Source organism: Gasterosteus aculeatus, chromosome Y, assembly GCF_964276395.1.
Source record: "Gasterosteus aculeatus chromosome Y, fGasAcu3.hap1.1, whole genome shotgun sequence".
In the NCBI taxonomy this organism is placed as follows: Eukaryota; Metazoa; Chordata; class Actinopteri; order Perciformes; family Gasterosteidae; genus Gasterosteus; species Gasterosteus aculeatus.
The window spans coordinates 10,151,178-10,176,349 of record NC_135709.1 but is presented as its reverse complement, the minus strand read 5'-3'; the positions used below and the strand labels follow the sequence as shown (position 1 = coordinate 10,176,349).

The following is a 25,172-nucleotide window of genomic DNA, read 5'->3' as shown; positions in this document are numbered from 1 at the left end:
CCACAATGCAACGGTGACGCACCGAGCAGTAGGCTGCTTCATTTCAATATTTATTGGCACAGCAGTTGTCAGCATCACAGTAAAATTAACTTTCAGATACCCATCAAAAATGGCAAAACGGAAGGTGGACACTGAGAACCGGGGGTTTCAAACAAGGTGGGAGTCGGAGTATTTGTTCACGGAGGTAGCTGGAAAACCTGTGTGTCTTCTGTGTGGAGAAAGTGTGGCGGTACTGAAAGAGTATAATCTGAGACGACATTATGAAACGAAACACGCGGACAAAAACAAGAATATGGACATGGAACAAAGGCTACAAAAGGCAGAGGAATTAAAACGAGGCCTCAAATCTCGACAGGCTCTGTTCAAAAAAGCCAAATCACAAGGCCAGGCTGCTGTCAAGGCCAGTTTTATTTTGGCAGAAGAGATCGCTAAATCAGCCCGGCCATTTACGGAGGGGGATTTCATCAAAAACTGCATGATTAAAGTTTGTGACGAAGTTTGCCCAGAAAAAAGGCAACTCTTTTTAAATGTGAGTCTGAGCAGAAACACCATTGCCGAGAGAGTAGACCAGTTGTCCATCAATCTAAAAGAGCAGCTTGTGAAAAAGGGAAAAGATTTCATTGCATATTCCTTGGCTGTGGATGAGAGCACCGACATTTCTGACATTGCCCAGTTGTCAATTTTCATCCGCGGAGTGGACTCCAGCCTAAGCGTGACAGAGGAGTTTTTGGCTTTACGCCCTATGCATGGCACAACTACGGGGCATGATTTGTATGAAGAGGTGTCAAGATGTGTAAATGAGATGGAGCTGCCTTGGGAAAAACTTGTGGGTCTGACAACCGACGGAGCACCTGCGATGTGTGGACACAGGAGCGGACTGGTGGCGAAGATACGGGAAAAGATGCAAGAGGAAAACGCGACAGGTGAGCTGACAGCTTATCATTGTATCATACACCAGGAAGCGTTGTGCGGTAAAGCCTTGAAAATGGAGCATGTAATGAGCATCATCACGCGCACAGTTAACTTTATCAGAGCCAAAGGTTTCAATCACCGCCAGTTCAAGGCATTTCTGACGGAGTTAGAAACGGAGCATGGTGATTTGCCTTATCATACAGAGGTGCGATGGCTAAGCCAGGGAAAGGTGCTTCAAAGATGTTTCGAGCTTCGTGAGGAGATTTGTCTGTTCTTGGACAGCAAAGGGAAAGACACAACACAACTCCGAGACGAAATGTTTCTGTGTGAAATGGCTTTTCTGTGTGACATTACGAGTCATCTGAATGCAATGAACTTGCAGCTGCAGGGTCGGGATCGTGTCATCTCTGATATGTACAGTACAGTGAAGGCATTTAAAACCAAACTGACTCTGTGGGAGACGCAGATGCGGAAAGAAAATTTGAGCCACTTTCCCAGCTGCCAGACCATGAAAGAGAAGCTCTCTACCAGTGCGTTCCCGAGCGCACAGTTGGCTGATAAAATAGGTATGCTTGCCGCTGACTTTCGACGCCGATTTGCTGACTTTGAAGCACAAAAAAGCAGGTTGGAACTGCTCGGTAACCCATTTGCTGTTGACGTGGAAAGCTCACCACCAAACCTCCAAATGGAGTTGATTGACCTCCAATGCAATGATGCACTGAGGGCAAAATATGCGGCAGTGGGTGCTGCGGAGTTCGCCCGTTTCCTCCCCGACACAATGCCCCAGCTGCGCATCCAGGCTGCTCAAACGTTGTCTATGTTTGGCAGCACATACCTGTGTGAACAACTGTTTTCTTTGATGAACTTGAACAAAACATCACACAGAAGTCGACTTACTGCTGAACACCTCCACTCAATTCTGAGGATTTCCTCAGCTCAGAGCCTTACCCCGAACATTGATGAACTTGTGGAAAAGATGGGACACCACCAAGTATCACCCTCAACCTCAAACAAGTGAACATTACTGTGCAATCACATATTTAGAGTTTTTACTCAGTTCAAGTTTAAAAGTTAAAGTTTAATATTTGTTTTCACTGCATGTTACTTCTCCTTAAACAAAGTGTTGTTTTTGATTAATTATATTTTAAAAATATTTCAGTTGAGTGGATGATAGAAAATTGCTATTATTGTTTTTTTCTTTGAAGTAAATTTATCCCACTTTTGCTAAAATAGAAAATATAGGCTACTGATGGTGCCTTGAATACCGGTTTCTTTCATTTAATGTTCATGTTATGGGGATTTTTATATAAAGGAAATTTGTCTTTTGTGTCTGTTGAAAATTAAAGATTACTGACAGAGCCATAAGAAAATATTGCTTTATTTATCTGATCATATTGGAATATATTTGTTAGGTTTTCAGTAGGTTCAATTAGGTTCACTAGACTATATGCGTCATTTAAAAATTTTTCAATGAACATTCGAACAGTCCGGCCCTTGGCTTGTAGCTAAATTTTTTATTTGGCCCTCCGTCCATTTGACTTTGACACCCCTGCAATACATGTAGGAATTTTGGAAATTGTTTTTTCTGCTTCATCTTAAGATGATAGAGTGGCATCACAACAAAATGTTTTGTGTTGAAATACATAAAGGAAAAAATATCTCTTGACTTGTCTGTTGCTTTTGTTAATGTATTATTATCATCTGACAGTGTAATAACACTTTGACATTTTAACGAAACATTGAAATCGTTCCACTTTACTTGAATTCAAAGAAAACAGTCATGACACTGTTATAAACTGGTTTTACTATGTAATTACACATAATGACATCTTAATTGAAGAATCTAATTGTTCCACTTTACTTGAATTCAAAGAAAACAGTCGTGACACTGTCATAAACTGGTTTGACTATGTAATTGCACATGATGTCTTAATGCAAAGTTAAAATCATTAAATCACTAGAAGGGAAATGGGAAATGTGTTATCTAAGATATGAAGCCAAACGTTTTGCTTAAGTTTGACAGTTAGGTCTGTTATGACATGTTAATGGCAGGTTTTGATGTCTTGGCTTATGTCAAGTTGTCATAACAAGGACATCTCAAACAATGTCACCTTTGCATCAAAAGTGACATAACTTACTGAATGACACTTAATGACAACTGTCATAAGTATTCATTGATATGTATGACAGCTGTCATGTCATGCTTATGACAATGTTATGTCAGCCTTATGAACACCCATTCAAGTAAAGTGTTACCCATCTAGGTAATAAGAAAACTGCAACGATGAATAGATGAAGTTACTAATTTAACTATTTTCATAATTGAATGATGATTTCAAGTCAAAAATATTTGAGAATGTTACACTGGGCTTTGACAAACACTGATCACCATTTTATGAACCAAACTATGAGTACTATCACTGCATGAAAAGTGGGATTTTCGTCAGTATGCGGCACTGTAAATTGTCGTAGAATTTCAGGTTTACGGCTGTTCACGGCAATTTGTGGGCAACGCCGAAAACTGCCGTAAATTGTCAGAAATTAGCATTATGGCAAATGTTTTGTAAAAAAGATACACAAAATAACTTCTTAAAAAAATTAGCTTTAATCAAGGTAAAATGAGCATTCCATGCAAACAACATTTGAATCAGAATGAGGGGTCTGCAGAGATCACAGTCTCCTAGAGCTCAACTACAATGCATAGTGGCAGGACTACAGTGACCTTTTTTTTTCTTACTTAAATGCACAGAGGATGTATTAACCACACATCTTATAGCAATGCGCTCAACTGGCAGAAATGATGCTGGGTATGACGTATCTGTACCCTGCAAGCCCCAAACTTCTATTGGCTTTCCATAAAAATGTCTGTCCGGGTGGGGATGAAGCCAGGAAACTTGTGCAAGAACATGTTTAAATGCCGTACCCTTTGACACAACATTAACAACTATAAACTGCTTTATAATGGCTGGTCGTAGTTCTGCTAGAGCAGGGGTCTCAAACTCGCGGCCCGCGGGCCAATTGCGGCCCTCGGGACGATATTTTGTGGCCCCCGCCTTCATATGAAAGTGTAATGTTAGTGCGGCCTGCGAGTTCCATATTGTAGCAACCTCGCTGTTAGCAGCCACTTATAACCTCCACCCCAGCGCCGACCGCTCCGTTCGCCGGTCGGACCGCCAGTGTCATCCCCCACGTCGGCCATAATGGTCTGGCCCGCGTTCGGTCGAGGTGGGCTGCATCTGGCCCATACCTGACTTGAGTTTGAGACCCCTGTGCTAGAGGGTCAAGGACGGTGTTACGTTCCAGCTCCCAAAAGGGAGGGGAACATGACAACCCACTGCTCCGGCCCACCGGTGCCAGCAAAAGGAGTATGGAGTCGCGGTGCGAGAAAAGGACAAACACCAAATATAGTATAACTCTTTTATCAAACAAAATAAATACACATAAATAAACAATAACTTTCTGGGAAATGGGGAGGGCTGGCAGGACCAAAACAAAGAAATAAACAAAAGGTCCCCACCCCTAACCTATACTAACCCCCCCCCCCCCCCCCCCAATCGAAAGACACTCTACCTGGCACACGGTCAAGGCGCCCTAACCAAACTTACAGGTGGTGGTCCGCTCAGGTCTAAACTGGTGTTTCTAGACAGAAGTAAACCTACGGGTGATGTATACCCCGGGGTAGCTCTAAATCTACTCCCCACTCCCTGTGAACAAAAGAGAAAACAAATAATTAGTCAAACGACACAATCAAACAATTGCTCTCTTCTGCTGCTACACGTTTCCAAAAGGAACACAAGTTATCTAACACTGAACACAAATGAATGTCTCCTCACACAGGGTACAAACCAAAATCAACATGTGTGAATATGTAGCAAGCATCCCCCGAACTGGTCCAAAACTGGGCTTTTTAAAGAGCCCAGCCAGCTGCAACCACTGACGAGGGGGGTGGAGCTTCGGGTCCCAATCCTATCTGGAAAACAAACACACACACACACGCGTAATCCCCGAATTGGAAACATTATACGAACCCAGATTTCTGGGGACGTAACACGCCCCCCCCCCCCAAAAAAGTGTGCAAGCCACCTTTTGCACACAACTAGTCCTGGTATGCACGGGACAACGCGTCGGCAACTACGTTGGATGTCCCTTTGACGTGAGTGATACACACATAGTATCCTTGCAATATCAGAGCCCACCGCATAAGACGGCGGTTCTGATTGTACATTCTTTTGAGGAATGTAAGAGGATTATGGTCTGTGAATACTCCTACAGGCGCAACACTAGAACCGACGTATACCTCAAAGAACTGTAAGGCCAACAATAAAGCAAGAGTTTCTTGTTCAATAGTAGAGTATCGTGACTGGCACGGATTGAACTTCTTGGAAAAAAAACTAATTGGCCGATCTACTCCTTCCTCATCTCCCTGTAAGAGGACCGCCCCAGCCCCCACCATACTGGCGTCCACCTCCAGTTTGAAAGGGTGGTCAAAGTTAGGAGCTGTTAGCACAGGAGCGGTACAAAGCAGTGCTTTTGCGGACTCGAAAGCAGAGCTGCACTCTGCGGACCATTTAAAAGGTACTTTGGGACTGAGCAATGTAGTTAGGGGCGCTACCACCGTTGAAAAGTTTTTACAAAAAGTCCGGTAGTAGCCCACCTGTTGACAGGTAGGCTTATTTATTCGGCCTACCTGCGCGGCGGAACAATGATTTTCGGAGAATGAACGGACGTCCAGGCGTTTATCTCTTTAGCCATCCGACTCGTGGCATTCTTTAATGTAAGCACAACATGCTCAACTGCCCGCTCACGGGAGAGACGGGTACACACTGAGAAAAGGGGAGGGAACACTGCCCTTATATGGGAATGGTGCTCTTGATATCACGACCCAGGAAACAGTTACAGGTACATGCATTCATACACTCTTAATACTCCCACTTATGAATGACATGTATACTGTGCAACACTTACATGACCAAATAAACAAAAACAGAACAAAAACATGGCATAGTCAAATATCAACATTTTATACACCAAACATGATTTCCCCGAATTTCTTTAACTTAAGTTTGGAGGCAGGCTTTGTCATAACGTCTGCGACCATGTTGTCGGTGGGACAGTAAACAAGGGACATCTTGTCTTCCCTTATGGTAGACCTGACGAAATGATATTTTATGTCCACATGCTTAAACCGTTGTCTGCACACCGGGTTTCTAACAAGCGCAATTGTCCCCTGGTTATCCTCGTAGACAACCGTTTTCTCATACACATAGGAATCCATCCCTCCCAGTAGTTGCTCCAAGTGAATACACTCCTGTATTGTCAGAGCTAGAGCCATGTACTCGGCTTCGCATGTGGAGAGTGCTACTGTGGGTTGCTTCTTGGTTTTCCAAGATACTAAGGAACTACCTTTACTCATACTCACACAATACCCAGTGGTGCTGCGTCTGTCACTAACATCCGCAGCCCAGTCTGCGTCGCTATATGCTTGTATGCCTAGGCTTCCTTGGCTTTTTGTGAAACAGAGCTGTTTGTCTGCAGTACCTCTGAGGTACCGCAAAACATGTTTCACCGTGACCCAATGCTCATCTGTAGGGTCAGCAAAATGTTGTGATAACTTGTTCACTACGAAACATATGTCTGGGCGTGTACAGGTTGTCAGGTAAATGAGGCTGCCGACAGCCTCCCTGTACTTCTTCACATCGGAGATTTTAGGCGCACCTTCAGAGTATTCTAGCTTTGGTTCACATAGGGTTTCTCTAACCCTACACTCCTGCATGTCGAAACGTTCCAGTAGTTTTTCTACAAACCTCCTTTGTGACACTTTTACCCAGCCGTCAGACTGGCTGAAGTCCATGCCCAGAAAATACTTCAACTTACCTGGGTCCTTCATCTTAAATCTGTTAGAAAGCATGTTTTTCACCCTCTCCAAACTCTGGGTGTTGCTGGCTGCGATGATCAGATCATCCACCCAAATGACCACTATTACCTTCCCTGTCTCTGTAGACTCTTTTGTGTAAACACAGTGGTCTGTCGGGTTCTAAATAAAGTTGTCATCTACTAGGCAGGTGTGGAGCATCTCATTCCAATTTCGCCCCGACTGCTTCAGGCCGTAGATTGACTTCTCTAGTTTACACACCAGCTCATCTCCCTCCTTTTTGTAACCTTCAGGTTGTTCCATGTAGATGTCTCGATCAATGGGGGCATGTAGGTAAGCGGTTTTCACATCCATTTGATGCAGAATCAAATCGTCTTGGGCTGCCTTCTGCATCACTACACGAATACTTGTCAGATTTGCTGTCGGTGAGAATGTCTCGCCATAATCTATCCCTGCTCTCTGGACGTACCGTCTGGTTTCGGAATTAGAATACACGGGGAGCTCCAAGCACTGTGACTACGTTTTGCCATGTTATGTTTTAACAAGTAGTCCACCTCACCTTTCATTAACTCTCGTTTTTTTGCGTTTACCCGATAGGGATGCTGCCGAATAGGATGTGTACTGCCGACATCCACGTCGTGCGTTAGAACAGACGTGCTCTTGGGTACATCTTGGAACACTGTGAGAAACGTCTGTATTAGAGACACAAGATCATCTTTTTGACTGTCGTCCAAATGTTCCATTAATGAAGGTAAGTTTTGTAGCATCTCTGAATTACCGAGACGTTTACACTGTTGTAATGAGTGACGCAATTCCAAACCATCAGTATTGTTCTCCTCTAGGTCCACAGCAGGCACAGGCACCACCAACGCCATGCTGGAGCCTGCAGACTGAACAGGAGCACTAGAGGGGCTGTCGGAAGAATCGCGCACATGATAGGCTTTTAACATGTTCACGTGACACAAACGAGAAGTGCGCCTACGATCTGGTGTTTTGATTATGTAATTTGTGTCACTGACTTTGCGCTCCACAATATACGGTCCAGAAAAACTGGCAGACAGTGATGAACCTGGGATTGGTAACAAAACCAATACTTGATCTCCTGGCACAAATGCACGGTCTTTTGCTTGTTTATCATACCGTTTTTTCATACGTGTCTGAGAGGAAGAGAGAGACTGCTGAGCTAGCATGCAGGCAGCATGCAGCCTCTCCCGCATCTGACTTACAAAATGTAACACATTCTTAGGGGTGCTACTAGGCACATCAGATAGAACACGCTCTTTTAACACTTTTAACGGACCCCTAGGCGTGTGTCCGAACACGAGGTCAGCAGGGTTGAACCCCAATGATTCCTGTACAGTTTCCCTAACAGCGAACAAAACAAAGGGAACCCCCTCATCCCAGTTAGCACCTGTTTCCATACAATACTTCCTCAGCATGGTTTTCAGTGTCTGGTGCCAGCGCTCAAGAGCCCCCTGACTCTCTGGGTGGTAGGCGCTTGAGACCTGGTGTGAGATGGACAATGTTTTTAATGCCGAAGAAAACAGTTTGGACATGAAATTAGTGCCTTGATCCGTCTGGATCACTCGGGGGAGCCCAAAGGTGGAAAAGAACTTGATCAAACTCTTAATAATGGTCTTTGCTGTAATTGTCCGGAGGGGAATTGCCTCCGGATACCGAGTGGCGCTGCACATAATGGTAAGCAGAAACTGGTTACCGGTTCGGGTTTTTGGGAATGGACCCACACAGTAAATAATCACCCGCTCAAACGGTTCTCCAATCACCGGAATCGGGTGAAGTGGCACACGAGGAACAGGTTTGTTCACTTTCCCTGTAAGTTGGCACACATGACAGGTTTTGCAGTATTGCACAATGTCAGATTTTAATCCTGGCCAAAAGAAATGTCTGAGGACTCTGTTGTACGTTTTAGTTACCCCTAAATGTCCGGACCATGCAGGGTTATGAGCCAGCGACAGTACTTGCTGGCGCATTGGTGACGGAACCACTACCTGCCAAACTGTATCCCAGTCCTCACCTGTTTTATGCGCAGTCCATTTACGCATTAAAACACCAGCGTCCACAAGGTAAGCAGTCTCCTGTACTTTTGCCTTTTCAAAAGAGACCACAGAATCAAAGCATTTATTGAGACTGACATCCTCTTTTTGCCACTCAATCAGTCTCTCTGGTGTGATGGATGACAACACATCACCTAACTGGGGATTGACTCCGCATCCCCCTTTCACAGCCTGCACAGAAGGTAATTTCTCTGCGTTAGGCTCTACCTCTACAGTTTCAACCTGTTCAAAAATAGTTGACAAATTCACTGTATCCCCCTGCATGCAAGCTTGTGCCCTTGTTAAAACACATGCAGGGAACACTTGAGGGTATTTTTGAACCAAGACAATGTCAGAACCATTAGGTTGTGGCCTGTCTGTTACTTCTGGTACTGGAGACACCTTACCTCCAGCAATGTCGTTTCCTAGTAGTAGTGCTACCCCTTCCACTGCTAGCGTAGGCACCACCCCAACACGGAACCGACCTGAAACTAAGTCAGAATGCATATGAACCCAGTGTAAAGGCACAGAAATTGGGTTGGCTTCAATGCCACACAAAAGGATATGTGAACCACAGTATGTCTGGTCAGACCAGGGCAACACATCTGCAAGGATAACTGACTGAGCTGCACCAGTGTCACGTAGGATTTTTATTTCTCTTTGGTCTTCAGTTCTCCCTGTGCATGAAACACTCCCGACAGACACAAACAGAGCATACACCAGGTCTGGTTTTCCTGCAAGAGCCTCGCTAGCACTTGTAGCTTGCTGGATAGAAACAGACTGAGTTAATCCAACACTCTTACGGGACAGCGGGGGTGACTTCTTGTTCTTGAGTAAGAGACAATCTGCAATTAAATGGCCTTTCCGGTGGCAATAAAAACATTCCCTGTCCTCTTTCCTGGGAACAGTAGGAGGATCTGAAGAGCGTGACGCACCAGCTGTGGGTGAAACAGATGTCCTGATCTGACTGGACGCTGTAAACACAGTTTTATGCGTTAAGGCATACTCATCGGCCAGGACCGCTGCCTGACTCAACGTCGCCACTTTGTTTTCACTTAGATGCATCACAATTCTTTCGGGTAAGTGGTTCTTAAAATCCTCCAGCAAAATCTGATTTCTCAAAGCCTCATAAGTAGATGTTTTATTGGCTGCACACCAGCGGTCAAACAACGACTCTTTGTCCCTTGCAAACTCAACAAATGTTTTACTACTGTTCTTTTTGTAATTTCTAAAGCGCTGTCCATAAGCTTCTGGCACTAGCTCATAAGCACGCAGCACGGTAGCTTTGACCACATCATAATGTAAACTGTCCTCTATAGAGAGAGAGGCCATGACCTCCTGGGCCTTCCCAGTTAGTTTACATTGTAAGAGTAGAGGCCAGACATCTTTTGGCCACTGCAGAGCAGCAGCTACCCGCTCAAAGGCAGAGAAATAAGAGTCTACCTCAGACTCACGAAATGGGGGAACCACCGCAATATTCCTTCCCACATCAAAATGGCCGGTCTTACCCACTAGGTGAGAAGATCCCTCGGCATCAAGCTCCATTCGCCGAATGTGAATACGAGCCTCCTTGTCTGCCTCTATTTTTCTCATTTCTATCTCAAACCTCCTTTTGTCTTCCCTGTCTTTTTGGTCTGCTTCCAGCCGGGCCGTTTTCAACTTTAGCCGAGCAACCTCTACAGACTCAGGAGACGACGGTGCATACTTTGGCAGAGTTTGAGGCACTGGGGCATCCCAATCTCCAACACTGCCCTTTGGCCTTGCTGGCGAGAGATTCTCTACAGGGCCCTCATCCTCTGTTTCCACATCCTCCACAGCCATAACTCCTGCCCTAGACAGACTCAATAAATGGCTTTTGATCACCATTACCAACTTTTCTTTACGAGCCTGCTTTTCAACTGTAAGATTGTAGTGGTCCGCTAGCGCTAACAAATCCACCTTACGCAGGTTAACCAATGAACCCAACGAGGGCTCCGAAATAAAGCCTGCCACATCCGAAGAAGTTGCCATGCTCAAACCACAACCCTGCACAATTCAGTGCACAACGAACACTACAACCTACCAATACTACAACAGGGACAAGGACAAGGACAGAACAACTACCAGGCAAGACGAAAAAAACAACTAAACTTTACTCACACCCCAACACCACACCCCAAACACCAACCACAGGGTGGTCCTAGCAGCGGGGTGCCAAGATCCCGGACGAGCCCCCAATTGTGGAGGGAGGGGAACATAACAACCCACTGCTCCGGCCCACCGGTGCCAGCAAAAGGGGTATGGAGTCGCGGTGCGAGAAAACGACAAACACCAAATATAGTATAACTCTTTTATCAAACAAAATAAATACACATAAATAAACAATAACTTTCTGGGAAATGGGGAGGGCTGGCAGGACCAAAACAAAGAAATAAACAAAAGGTCCCCACCCCTAACCTATACTAACCCCCCCCAATCGAAAGACACTCTACCTGGCACACGGTCAAGGCGCCCTAACCAAACTTACAGGTGGTGGTCCGCTCAGGTCTAAACTGGTGTTTCTAGACAGAAGTAAACCTACGGGTGATGTATACCCCGGGGTAGCTCTAAATCTACTCCCCACTCCCTGTGAACAAAAGAGAAAACAAATAATTAGTCAAACGACACAAACAAACAATTGCTCTCTTCTGCTGCTACACGTTTCCAAAAGGAACACAAGTTATCTAACACTGAACACAAATGAATGTCTCCTCACACAGGGTACAAACCAAGATCAACATGTGTGAATATGTAGCAAGCATCCCCCGAACTGGTCCAAAACTGGGCTTTTTAAAGAGCCCAGCCAGCTTGGCCCAGGGGTTGGAGCTTCGGGTCCCAATCCTATCTGGAAAACAAACACACACACACACGCGTAATCCCCGAATTGGAAACATTATACGAACCCAGATTTCTGGGGACGTAACAGACGGGTTCCTCAAAACTGTTAGTGTTTCCACACCACTTAGCATGAACATATGCTGACCTTTCTGCTCTACATCTATCGATAGAGTAAGTTACATTCATATATGTTACCCTTTTACATGTCATGGCAAAACATTCAACCTCAGTGACACAAGGGTACATCTGATGATACATTGTCAACATTGCATGTATGTCAGACTCATCCAAGATTGTCTGGTGGAATGGAGAAAGAGGCACCACTGTACAGTTTTCTAGGGAAAGTCGTTCTGCTGACACCAAAACACTGCTTTACATAAAGCATATCAGCTGTTTCAAAGTCCCAACCATTTGTCTTCCTAAAATACTGGTCCTTCTGTATAACAATAACCTCGTATGTGATTGGAGGACCCTTAGACTCCTCGTCCAATCACGTGTGAGGTCATAGGCATGACTGATACAGCAGTACTTGCAAGACGAGCATACAAACAGACACGTGTGTTACTATATTCAGAAGAACTGTATCTCCAGTTCCTTTGTTTGGTTTTTGCTGGTTCGTGAATAATGGCTGGACGACGTCTCGTGTTCAACTCGCCTTCAACTCCTCTCCGCGCTCACCAACTTTCGGCCAGTCCGCAGACAGACGAGAAGAAACTGCTGAATGCTCTCAGTGGATCGTCTCGTCAACTCCAACAACAAACTGCTGATATCAACGAGCGGTTCGCTCCACTGGAGCGTTCAGGACTCTCCAGGTTTCTGTCCATAGAGGAGAGGATGGCGGCTCTGGAGGAACTGACTCAAAGAAGAGGAGACGGGCGCACAATCCCAAGATAGCGGTAAGAATACGTTCGGTGACTGCAAGCTAAGCTAAAAGTAGCGTAGCCTAAAACGAAAGCTAAGAGTAGCCTAGTAGCCTTACAAGTGAGCAGAAACAGCTTTATTAAAGTGTATTTTCTTTGCCGTGTCGTTTACAGGAAGCGGTGCGCCGTCTTCACAACTCCGAGACAAATAACAGGCGCTACGAACCGGAGCAATGGTAAGATTAAAAGAATATGCTTTCATTCTGCGGTATAAGGAAATATATACGTATAGATAACATAGGATGGATACCGATCATAACTGTACATTTTGTTTTCAGACTAATCTCGCCTCATAATGAGGCGGTGACCTCGTATTTGCTCCGGGAAAAGTCGAGATTTAGACGACGTCATTGTGTGTAAGTAACACTGTTTACGGTTTCTCCTTCCTTGTTAAATGTTACTGTGACTTGCGTTTGATTTTTTTTATTCATACCACACTCATTTAATTGTTTTCCAGCCGCCTGTGAGACGTATTTTGAGACGGTACGCAGGAGCTTCAGGTTTTCCCAGCCGGAACACTCATTGCGGGCGGAAGCTGCGAAGAATTCAGCGCGAAGTCGAGCGAGAAGAAAGAGGGTTTATTTGCTGACTTTTTTTCAGGTGCATTGATAGATGTGTTGTGTCCATATGCATCGCATCGCACAGTACTGATTCATTGTTGTTTTTACAGCTGCTGGAATCGAGACAAAGTGTGCTGGCTGATGACGAGGTGGAACTCTGGAAATCCGCCACCGTAGAGCTCACGTCGGACGAAGAGGATGGCGTTGTTCGCGGGGTCTCGGGGTCTCGCCGCCATTTCTGAGTGCAGTCCTGGTTAGAGGCGACTCAGAAAAACAGAGCCACACACACTAGGCGCCTGCACAACAGACCTGCCTCGGAAAACACGCCGCCAGTGACAGTCTACAACCCCGAGGAGGCAAACGAACAGTTTACTGAGCTGTAGTTTTTTAAACCGCCTTTACCCAAGTGTGGGCAGATCCTCACTTTGTATGTAGTTGTTGTTTGTGTGTTGTTAATAAAGCTCTTTCTTTGCATAAACATGTTCCTGGTCCATGTTCATTTTCTCTATAAATTCATTTATGTCCTGGTTGGTATCCTAATAATAGTGTTGTAGCCTACATAGGATAACCATGAAATGAATATACAGCATAATATGAACATATAAATATATATAAATAAAATGAGGCGGGTGACCAATAGCGACAGATCTGCCAACCAATCACGAATGATTGAAAGTTGTGGTTTCATCCAATCACGAACAAGGAAACTCAAGCCTGGTCTGCCCAGGTGTGGTTTTGCTGCCAATCACAAGTGATTTTACTTGTTAGAAAGTTGTGGTTTTATATAATAAGGAGTAAGTATATTCAAGCCCGCTCGGCTCGGCCACCCGCGGTTTCGCTGCATTCATATGCTAATTAGGGCTATTCGCACCTCCGCCAGCTCTCCACATACGTCATGGTTCGTTTCCGACAATTTGTGGCACAGACAAACGCAACGTGCACAGGTTGCAAATTGTCGGAAACTGTCGGAAATTAGGGAGATTTCCGGGCATTTCCGGGGACAAAAATCTCACTTTTCATGCAGTGTATTCTGAGAAGAAAAAAAAAAACCTCATAAATCACACTAATAAATTTACAGATGACCAGTGAGAATAAAGTGGTAAATCCATTCAAAAATGGGTGTGTTGTTGGTGTGTGAGTGTTGTACATGTCTGTGTTGTGTGTTGTCCGTGTCTGTGTTTTGTGTGTGGGTGTTGTCTGTATTGCGGATGTTGTTCGTGTCCGTCTTGTGTGTTGGTGTTATCCATGTCTGTGTTGCGTGTGTGTTGAATGTGTCACAGATTTACAAGAGAAAATAGTCCCCTTAGACAAAGTGACAAATTTAGGAAAAAAAAAACTTCAGAGAATGTATCATTATACATTTCAACATGAGTTTTAAAATAAGCTACAACATGTTCCATTACAGCCTAGATCGATTGCAGAAATCCTACTGTGGCTTTTTTAACACAGAATATAACGCCTGAGGGTCACTACTAAATTATCACCATATCTGTACGCTGAAAAAGGGAAAACATCATTCAGCTCTTTCAGCTGCACCACACAGAGAGAAGGGTTACTGCTGTCACAGATGAGTTCGAAAGATCTCAAATACTCATGGTACCATGCTATGGAAGTAAATCTGTGTCATCGGATTTTGAAAGAAAAAGGTGATTGAATTTTTTGCAGTTGAATATTTATGCATTGAAATCATGTATCTGAATGTTTTTCAACGTTAAAATATTCAACCGCAAATAATTCAACCGCAAAAATTCAACCGCAAAAAATTCAACCGCAAAAAATTCAACCGCAACATCCGGGAACCCAAGGAAGAGCAATCGATTCTAGATTCAAGATCGGGAGCGTGCGTCAAGCAAAAGGAGCAAGCGCCCCAATACAACTTCGGCTTGTCGACTATGATGACCGGATTTCAGCCATGTCCATTAATAATGGGGCTTCGTTGAGTGTTTTAACTTTAACTTCATGCCATCAGTGTGGTTTGTGTCTGTACGATTCAGAAATAGACAGCTGATGCTGGGATGCTTCGACGAGCTATTAGGAGTGATTGGCGGAGTTTTGAAACCAGGAACGTGCTTGTAGAGCGCATAGGAGCCGCTGCAGCGTAGTGGGGGGCGGGCGGCAGCTTTAGCGGAGCGTGTGCAGACGCATAACCCTGACAGTACGTGCAGGTTATGCTGTTTACATGCACGATCATTGCATGTCTAACGGTGATGGGGCTTCGGTGTGTTTTAACTCTATTATATGCCATCAGTGTGGTTTGTGTCTGTACGATTCAGTAATAGACAGCTGACATTTGTACATTGGACGTGAACTAAGCGGAAGTTAAACGAGATGACGTTCGGTTGTGGTTATTTTTTCAAGCTCTCAGTACGATGTCATATATTATATAGCATCATAAAAAACTCACCAAAAACACGAACATATCAGACATATACACATTATAGTGTGACAAAGGTTTATTGTCCCATACGGCCTTACAGTTGTGAAGCAGAGATTGTGATCTGTCACTGAATTTTAATAAAGTTCTTAAAAGTAAAGACAGTTGAGTAGAAGTTGTGATACTAGTTTGACTTTATCAAACCCCATCACTGTTGGACATGCAATGATCGTGCATGTAAACAGCATAACCTGCACGTACTGTCGCCCCCTCCCCACTACGCTGCAGCGGCTCCTATGCGCTCTACAAGTGCGTTCCTGGTTTCAAAACTCCGCCAATCACTCCTAATAGCTTGTCGAAGCATCCCAGCATCAGCTGTCTATTACTGAATCGTACAGACACAAACCACACTGATGGCATGAAGTTAAAGTTAAAACACTCAACGAAGCCCCATTATTAATGGACATGGCTGAAATCCGGTCATCATAGTCGACAAGCCGAAGTTGTACTGGGGCGCTCGCTCCTTTTGCTTGACGCACGCTCCCGATCTTGAATCTAGAATCGATTGCTCTTCCTTGGGTTCCCGGATGTTGCGGTTGAATTTTTTGCGGTTGAATTTTTGCGGTTGAATTTTTTGCGGTTGAATTTTTGCGGTTGAATTTTTTGTGGTTGAATTTTTGCGGTTGAATTATTTGAGGTTGAATATTTTAACGTTGAAAAAAAATTCAGATACATGATTTCAATGCATAAATATTCAACTGCAAAAAATTCAATCACCTTTTTCTTTCAAAATCTGATGACACAGATTTACTTCCATACCATGCAGTTATCTCTTTGCAAACAAACAGGATCTCAGTGTTAAGTGCCACTATCTGTTTGATCTGCCTGAATGAAGGGAGGCCAGCACATGAACCAACAGCGACTATCATGTCAGCACAATATCGAATTCCATCTACATAGACTGATGATGCAACTAGAACTGATGTAAGCTGAGGAACCCTCTGGCAGAAAACCTGTTGGACATTCTCAGGATAAGATGTGATTGATGCTGTGGTGAACTTGTCCATTTCAATTGAAGGCTTGAAAAATGAACTTGTGTCCAAATAGTAAGCCATCATTTTCTGATGCTTAACAGCCAATGTAAGAGCTACATTCTTGATGCTCTACCCACCAACTTCTTTAAGAATGTTTTTGACTGCCTAGCAACAGACGTATTGCAAATAGTTAATAACTCTATTCAGACAGGCCATTTCCCAAAAGCTTTCAAAACTGCAGTTATTAGAACCTCTCCTAAAAAAGCAGAGCCTAGATGCCTCTATTATCAACAACTGCAGACCAATTTCAAATCTACCTTTCATAAGTAAAATAATTGAGAAAGTTGTCCTACAACAACTTAATCACTTCCTGGCTTCAACTGGCTGCCACGACAATTTCCAGTCAGGATTTCAACCTCTTCATAGCACCGAGACGGCCCTTATTAAAGTTGTAAATGACATCCATCTTAACACAGACTCTGGCAAAACTTCAATATTAATGCTATTAGACCCCAATGCTGCATTTGATACTGTCAACCACTCAATACTTTTGGTCGGATGCTCAATGTAGTGGTGTTTTGGCCGTAATCTAAAATCTGGGAATGTCGTTTGCAACAAGTCTCTATGTTCTGACACTTTGCAGTCAAGGAAATGCACCGACTCTTCAGTGTGCTTGGTTGCGACAGCCAACTCAACAATGTCTTTTAGGAGCAGCAGAATGTTCCATGCATTGTCTCCTTCAGGGACTTTACGGCCAATGATAAGTGGGAGCAGCGTGATTAGGGCCCAGTTCTCATGGCCATTGCCACCTATGGTCCCTTTGGCAGAGAAGCCATGTACAATTGGCTGAGGCTGGTCAGTTTTGTCATGAAAAGCATATTCAAAGGTTTTTATGGCATGATTCAGTGTTTCTATGCTGAAATATTTCTTAGAAATCATGTCTGAAATGCAGAGGGATAACTCAACAGGAACAATGCCTTCCAAAAGATCATGGAGGATGTCAGGGGGGTACCCACGAACAACATGAAAGTGCTCCAGACTGTCAGTCAATACACACCCTCCTTTCACACCATACCGTTTTGCCACAGTGGGATCCTGCTTTACCTCCTGCACCTGCTGGTTGTGAGTGTCTATAGTGCGGGGTTCAAAAGCACCTGAATTTACCTCCGTGGCTTGCATCTCGCCTCTCGTCGCCATTCAGAACCTGCAGAATCTGTCTACCATAAAACTTTCAAAGAATCCTGCCAGTGAATGAGCAGCCAGGTTATCAGCAGCCACATATAAAACCATACCTTTGACACATTCTCCCAACTTCTCCACATATACACCATGTTGCTCCAAAGAAGCCAGATCATGAATGAGAGGGTGGAGAATTTTAGCGTAGCCAAATTCTTTTACATGAGAGGCTTTACACAAAACAGCAAGCTGAATGGAGTGGAGTGTGGATCTGTATTTTGATGGCACATTCGCTATCACCCAATAGACTGCATTCATTTTGTGTTTCTTTCTAGATGGTCCTAAAGGATTGGACACTTCAAAATCATCTGTATAAAGTCCAACAGCGATTTTGAATTCCTCCCCTTTAAGGAGGTCATTGTCATTACAGTACGGGCCATCTCTATATGAACTGTACTCATGTTGCACATGATTTTGGACCGGATGAGCTTTGTCTAAAATATCTGCCCTATTCAACATCTTCTGTAGCATTGGATGCAAAGGAACATTAACAGCACTAGATTTTTTCCTCTTTCAATAATGTACTCCACTGGTTTAATCTCTGTAAAGTTTTTATTCACATATGCTGCTCTCCTTTTTGTTGTTGATAAGGGGCCATCCTTGCCACAGAATTTCATGATCAGATTGCTCTTTGCGGCAGCCCTGACTAACTCTTCCACAACTGAATCATCTACATCTGTATGTTGTTTCAGAATGTCCTTAAGTGCATTATGCAGCAGTGGCTGGGATAGTTCACACATCTGTAACAGCTGTTGTATGACTTCTTGTACCGTACGTTCTGGAACGTGTAGGACCGTTTGCATCTTTAAAAAAAGAGCTGCTAGGTTGTGCTCCAGCTGTTTCTCTAGATCATTAAGATCTTCATTGGTAGAATCATCACTGTCTTCTGATTCAAGGGTGTCATTTAAAGGCTCATGTTCTTCTTGGGACATGTTATTAGTTGCACTACTAGAGACTATTTCTGGCCTGAACATCCTCCAGTTGTGTGTTCTGTGCTCCTTACTTCTATGTGCATTAAATATAGAATACACATTTGTGTATAAGTTACAGCCATTATATGGACACAGGACTCTGTGATTCACCTTTAAATGTGTACTGCGCAGGTGAGTGAGAAAGACTGCTTTAGTGCAGGGTGCAGAAAAATCACATGACTGACTGTTAAAGGTAACTTGGGCAGTTTCACTAAGTTGTGCACCGTGGGTTTTCTGGTGAATCTTTGCTAAGTAGACCTTAAGTGCATTAATGGAGTTGAACATTGCTGGTGTAAGCAGGGAAATAGGACAGTTCTACCATGTTTCCGTGTTTTAACCGATAATGTTTTAAAAGGTAACCCCTTTTTGTCACAGATAAACTCACAGTACTTACACTTCCATAGCATCCTCACACCACAAGAATCTGTAAAACAAGAAAACGTTTAGGCCAACAACTCAGCACTACAATGTCACTGTTAAATACAATAAGGTAATAAAACCGAAACAACACCTGTGTTACAGAGAAAACCGGCATGTAAACAAGCGTATGTGAGGCCGTCTACACACTGCCGACGTGGCATTTCTGTCAGCTGCGTGGATTTTTCTGTCTTTTTACACCAGAAACGTGTCTGACGCGGCGCTGCTGCTGCTAGCCTTGTCTCTAACCATATGCATGTTTCCCATTGATTTACTGCACTCAAGCAGTATACTTCATGTTACACATAAATATATACTGATTTGATTACAGCAAAGACAACGTCGGCAGTATTGACGGTAAATACACTACAGAATATTGCATTCTGTACAGGTGCAATATTTGAAAATCGATAATCGTTTTGAAATATAATAACATATCTTTTCATATTAAATTTTGCCTGGAAACGCTTCCAATGCTTGCGTGCCGCGTGACAAATAGCCGTCGGTCCTGTTTCTAGCAGGCAGTGGGTAAGCTCTAACCGTTTAACTATAAACAGACACGCCACGCTGCCAGTGTGTAGAGCGTGAGAGGGAAAAGAGAGCGGCCAAGGATGGGCCGAGTGAATCAATGGCTCCGAGTAGCTCGGGTGTAGCTAAACACCTCCACAGCAGATGCCAATTTGCCCCGACAGCGGTTGAATCGTTTTTCTATTGCGTAAAATGACGGTTGAAATAGGTGATACCGTCGAACAAACTAACGGTATGTGAGCCGTCCTCAGACTGTTAACACTAAGTTAACTTTGAGTTCAGCTGACACTTTTTTTTAGTAGCTAGCTAGCTAGTTTTAGCAATAAGCATGTATTAACACCATGCACAGGTTCAAACAATAACATTAGACGGAAATAAAAGCTGCGTCACATTATCTGCAAGCTTTTGGGTATTAAACATCCCCACAAAGATAACTAGGCTACAATAGTTACTTTATATACTAACCATTCCACTTCGAGGTGGTAAGGTCGCTTTCTTGGATTCCGTCTGCTGCCGATGCCTGTGCTCATCCCGCCAGGTGAAAGGGCCCCTTGGACGCACGTTAGGCGCTGGTCTGGTCACGGGACCAGACCAGCTGTGCTAAAAATGTGCTAAAAATGATTAGTGCAATGAATTTTTCAGCTAATTAGTACAAACAACTAATGTTGTTTAGTAATGATAGCAGGTAAGGACCTGCCTGCAGACGCCTTCTTTCTAACTCCACGTCGGATTCAGTCCTTAAAACCCTCAGGAGATTTGTCCAATCTTCAACAGCTAGAGCCACAAAAAAGCAAAATCACTGTTCAACAATTCATTCAGGTTTGGAGTGAACAATTTTATGTCTATAAGAAAGTCATATTACGCTAGTAATACCCCATTCAACATTATCTATGATTTTCAGAAATAAACAAACCCATTGTGTGCGATCTGGGTTGAGTAAAGTTTATTCATCATGACAGGACCCCTCCCCCAATTTTCAGATCACGGAATATAAATCATTATAGAAAGATCACGCCCTTTTCAAATGAAGTGTTGTTTATGTGTATTTCTGATTCTTAACAAAGTACTTGCTATGACGTGGAATAGTTTGGAGTTAAGTGTGATGGTGCTGACTTTGGATGCAGCGGCTCCTCCAGCTGGCTCGGCAGCAGCCAGAAGTGGCAAAGAGTAGACTGCTCACAGTGTGTCGTTCCACTGGAGAATATGATTTCCAGCCTAATTTCAGACGCCACCCTGGTGCTTTCGCTGTGTGTTGGCAAATAGTTTTTTTAGGAGCAGGGCTCTATTAAATCAAGGCACTCACTTAACTCTGATTTCAGCATCTTCCCTCACTAATCTGTGACTCTTAATTTTATCATTTCCATGCACTCTAGGGAAGCAGTGGTAAATATAACTCTGAACAGCACTTGGGGATCAGGAAAACAACCAGCTTTACAAACAAGAAGGTTATTTTTAAGAGCAATTCCTGAGTTTTTATTATGAGACTATAAGAATTTAAAACACATTAAATACATTTAGATAAAAGTCATGACTTTGATACACACACTGGCAAGAGTCGCTATACGTGTTATGTGTTTTATAGAAGCGCATGATGCTTACTAAGATTGCACGTATGTTTAACATAATCTGAATTAGAATCTTAAATTAATGCTTTATTACAATCATCGATACAACACACTCAACCCCACGAGCCACAGCCACTGTTATGAAGTAGATACGGCAAAACTATATACTCACATACTTTTACTTAAGGCTGGCGCATGCTTCTGCGTCTTTACGCACCGTTGTGTCGACGCACTCGTTTCAATTCACGGTTCTAAAAGTCTTGCGTGTGTTGCAGAGCAATTCACCGCCAGAACAACAGGCGGAGTGACGTGTTTTTGTCCAAGACGACCTAGAGAGTCACGTCTATTTATTTATTTGTTTATTTATTTATCATAGACTTTATTGCCCCGTGCATCGACACTGCTGCTTTTCATCACGGACACATTTGTCCCGTATTTTCCCCCACAACTTTGTGCACCTCTCAACCGGCAAACCGACGTTTGCGGAGATCTCTCTCCATGAATCAGAGACCATCAGCGCTTCCTTATAGTCCGCCAATGACGGGATATAGAAGCGGTCATATTTACGCATTTCTTCTGACAAAAGCTCTTCAATCTGATCCGTTCTCTCGTAAACATTCTCCACTTTAATAATGGCGGTATTGTGCTATGAAACCAGAAATGTGAGACTCCGTTAAGGATGTAGATAGCAGACCAATCGCAGCCTTGTGCGCTGCGGGAGGCTTGCGTAGAAAAATGGGTTGACGCACGCAAGGAGGAGTGAAAAGGCACGCAAGGGACACGCAAGGGGGTCTTGCGTCTGCGTGTCCTTGCGTCTCTCTGAAAACGCAGAAGCATAAACTAGGCCTTTGCTAGTCTTGGTAATGCGAGGTGATGTCATACGTCCTTTTGAAGCCCCGTCCCAGATAGCAATGAGTCGGCGGGCCGCCAGCGGTTCGCCAGAGATCGTAGCAGCGGCAGAATGGCGTAATCGCCGCCGGCGGACCGCCTTTCTTTCGCGGACGGACAGCAGGTCAACCGCCGTTCCGCCACAGTTATAACAAAGGCAGCTTTACCGCTTTACTTTGAACAATGGTCTTCAGGAACAGGTCTTTAAAACAAGCTTTAGCCCCTAGTCCAAGTTGTAGAAATTGAAAGGCGATTTGAGAAGATACTCTGAAGCATTCTCTACACAGTTGTCTTCAGGTCCTTCCCACATTTGATGGCCAAAAAAGCTGAAAATCCCCAAAAGTGCTCCATATTACATTTCGCTGAAGCTTCTCATACATAAATATCAAATGTGACAGGCTGTGAATTCAGACTGTCGAATATGCAGTGTACAATCTTAATTTGACTTTAGAACCTACAGCGTTAGAAACAATAGCAGCACACTTACAAATCGTTCCTGGAGCTCGCTATCCTGCCTCAAGCTGCTGTCAAGCAACGCCAAATCTTCCTGGGTGTTTATGGGGAGTAAAAGACCACTGGGCAGGGATAACTCTCCAACAGACACATTGGCACTGAAATGTTGCAGCAATGTGTCCATTTTGTTTTCCATGCTACGCACAACATCGCCAAACTCTCCCAAGACGTCGCAGCATTAGGGTCTGATCTGCGCCTAAAGGGATTCCCAAAATAAAAGAACATAGTCAGTCCTGGTCCCTCAACTACTAAACTATGATATTTACATCTTGGTATACAACATGTATAGGTGGCCCCAGATGGAATTAATCAAACAAACACAGGAGTTTGCAAGTCGTACCTGATTGCCTTGTGCGAGCAAAGGTCTTCATCATTGTCCCAACTTGCTTCAACTGATCTTGAAGTGAGCTGCAGTTATCAAGCTGCTCGTGCATTGCTTCCCCTCCAGCAGGCTTGGTTCTCCTCCAGCTGCGCTCAGATAAATTGACAACAAGTTATTGCATATATTTACTGAATTGCACAACACACCTTTCATTCAGGGCAGTCAAGTGCCCTAATGAAGAACAGATTAAGCAAAAAAGGATTCCTAATCTTAAATAGAGGCAATAGTTTTAGACAAACAACGTCACTTACTTGTACTCAAACTCTTGGCTCTTAGAAGTGGAGACTGGACCACTGGTGAGAAACCTTGTTCTGAAAAATAGGAAACAGGAATGTGAAAATCTAACAAATATAGTTTAGTGGCAAGATCACAAATTAAGCATCACACCAAACTACAAATACACCACCTGAGAGTTCTGTTGTTTTAACACAAGTCACCGTTTTAAGACGGGTTCTTGGGTCTTTAGGAAGGGTTGGATGATCCTTGGACAAAATGGTTAAAAGCTTACCAAGTGCCACATGGTGGATCATGTTGTCAATAGCCCACCCTGCCAATTGTGTCCTTAGGCAATCCTCTTCCTCTTCATCATCTTCTGTGCTTGAGGAAAACATCTCACCAGCTTCACATGCCTCATCAACAATTATTTCCTGTGCTACAGGGGTTACAGTTTGTACATGGTTTGTTGTAGCCATTCCATGTAGATGTTCATTAACATGGGGAGTTACTTGGTCAAAGTCAGAAAAAAGAGAGTAGTAGAGCATTGTTTGTAGCCGCAATATCCTTTTTATCCCTCTTGACTCCTTTCAATATTCTTCTCCTTTTGGCCCAGTAACTAGACATTGTGACTAACAATGTGTTTACCTTTAAATCCAAAAAGAATGTCCAACAGTAGGTCTCTTGGGTGAAGATAACCGGTAATGCTCTGGTCAAGATATCTGCAAGAAAATGTGAACAAAGGAACAAAACGCATTGTTAACGTTAGGAATCAGTTGTTATGCCGTAGGGGAAAAAAAGATCCGCCAAATGTATTCATTAAATTGTCCTCTAACATGCAATGTACAGCAGTTCACAGAATTACAAATCTGTTTGTTAGAAAACACCAAAAGTTAACCGGTGGGTGTGGGCTGGTGAGGTTGTCTTTTTGTGTGCAGATAAACAGACGGCAGCACTTTGAAACTTGGCAAAACAACTATATTTAAGAAGGGTTTGACTTCATATTACATTTGAACTACAATGGCATTAGCCATAGCCGCGCTCGGAATGAACCATGTATCTACAATTTACACTACTGATTAAAACCCATTTTTATTAAATGCTGAGGTGATTACTACCAGACAGCATATTTTATGAGTAAACTGAAAAGAATATAAACATATTATTGCGTTAAACACAAAGGAAAAATGTACTTACCTAAACGGTGTTACTCGACGTTGACTTCAGTCTCCAGGCTGTAGCAACTTCAAGTTGAACCAAGTAGGAGACACGCCACTTCAACACGTGTTTTTAAGAAAAATACGTAACGGTAAAGATGGCAACTGTATGCACATGTCCCGCCCCTCCCACTGGAAAGCCAATCATCTGCTTCATGTCCCGCCCCTCCCGCGGGAAAGCCAATCATCGGCCAGGAAAAATGTGGGCCTATGGACAAGTTTATGAGCCGTTTCCGCTCTACATCCTAAACTCCGCCCATTTATGCAATCCACTTCCGTTCTGGCGGGCTGGGTTGTTTTGCTAGCTAGCTGTTCCACTGACGGTCGCGCACAGACCAGAACCCTTGCGCATGCGTAGTAACAGTATAACCTCTGGGGGAAAAAGGCGAACCTTGTTTTGGGAAAAGTCACCACCGTCTTAGCCCCGCCCAAAAGACTACTGAACACAAAAAAACACTGCAGTTCCTTCTATACGTTGTATCAATAACATTTATAATGTGCTTGGATTTTATTTCTTTTTTTCAGGGACTTTTAAAATGTCTTAAACATTTCTACAGGTTGCTAATTAATACTTTAGCAACTATACTGATAAAGACAAAATAAATAAAACATTGAGGTTTGAAAAAAATAAAGACAACGCAATTTCCTGGAATGGCACAA

At 43.6% G+C, this 25,172-nt stretch overlaps 3 long non-coding RNA genes across 3 annotated transcripts; 2 read left to right on the top strand and 1 right to left on the bottom strand.

The window, feature by feature from the left end:
* The first annotated feature begins 5,349 nt into the window (after window positions 1-5,349).
* On the top strand, window positions 5,350-10,710 carry LOC144391034 (uncharacterized). The gene is made up of 6 exons (XR_013454895.1): window positions 5,350-5,487; window positions 7,382-7,535; window positions 7,627-8,868; window positions 8,962-9,041; window positions 9,747-9,917; window positions 10,483-10,710. It is a non-coding gene; the product is annotated as an uncharacterized LOC144391034 (long non-coding RNA).
* A 1,518-nt stretch (window positions 10,711-12,228) lies between these two features.
* On the top strand, window positions 12,229-13,205 carry LOC144391037 (uncharacterized). Its single transcript, XR_013454900.1, has 4 exons — window positions 12,229-12,590; window positions 12,729-12,790; window positions 12,893-12,970; window positions 13,072-13,205. It is a non-coding gene; the product is annotated as an uncharacterized LOC144391037 (long non-coding RNA).
* A 7,887-nt stretch (window positions 13,206-21,092) lies between these two features.
* Window positions 21,093-24,596, bottom strand: LOC120812561 (uncharacterized). Its single transcript, XR_013454899.1, has 4 exons — window positions 24,493-24,596; window positions 23,334-24,017; window positions 23,041-23,168; window positions 21,093-22,896 (listed from the first exon to the last, which is right to left on the bottom strand). It is a non-coding gene; the product is annotated as an uncharacterized LOC120812561 (long non-coding RNA).
* Window positions 24,597-25,172: the final 576 nt, after the last annotated feature.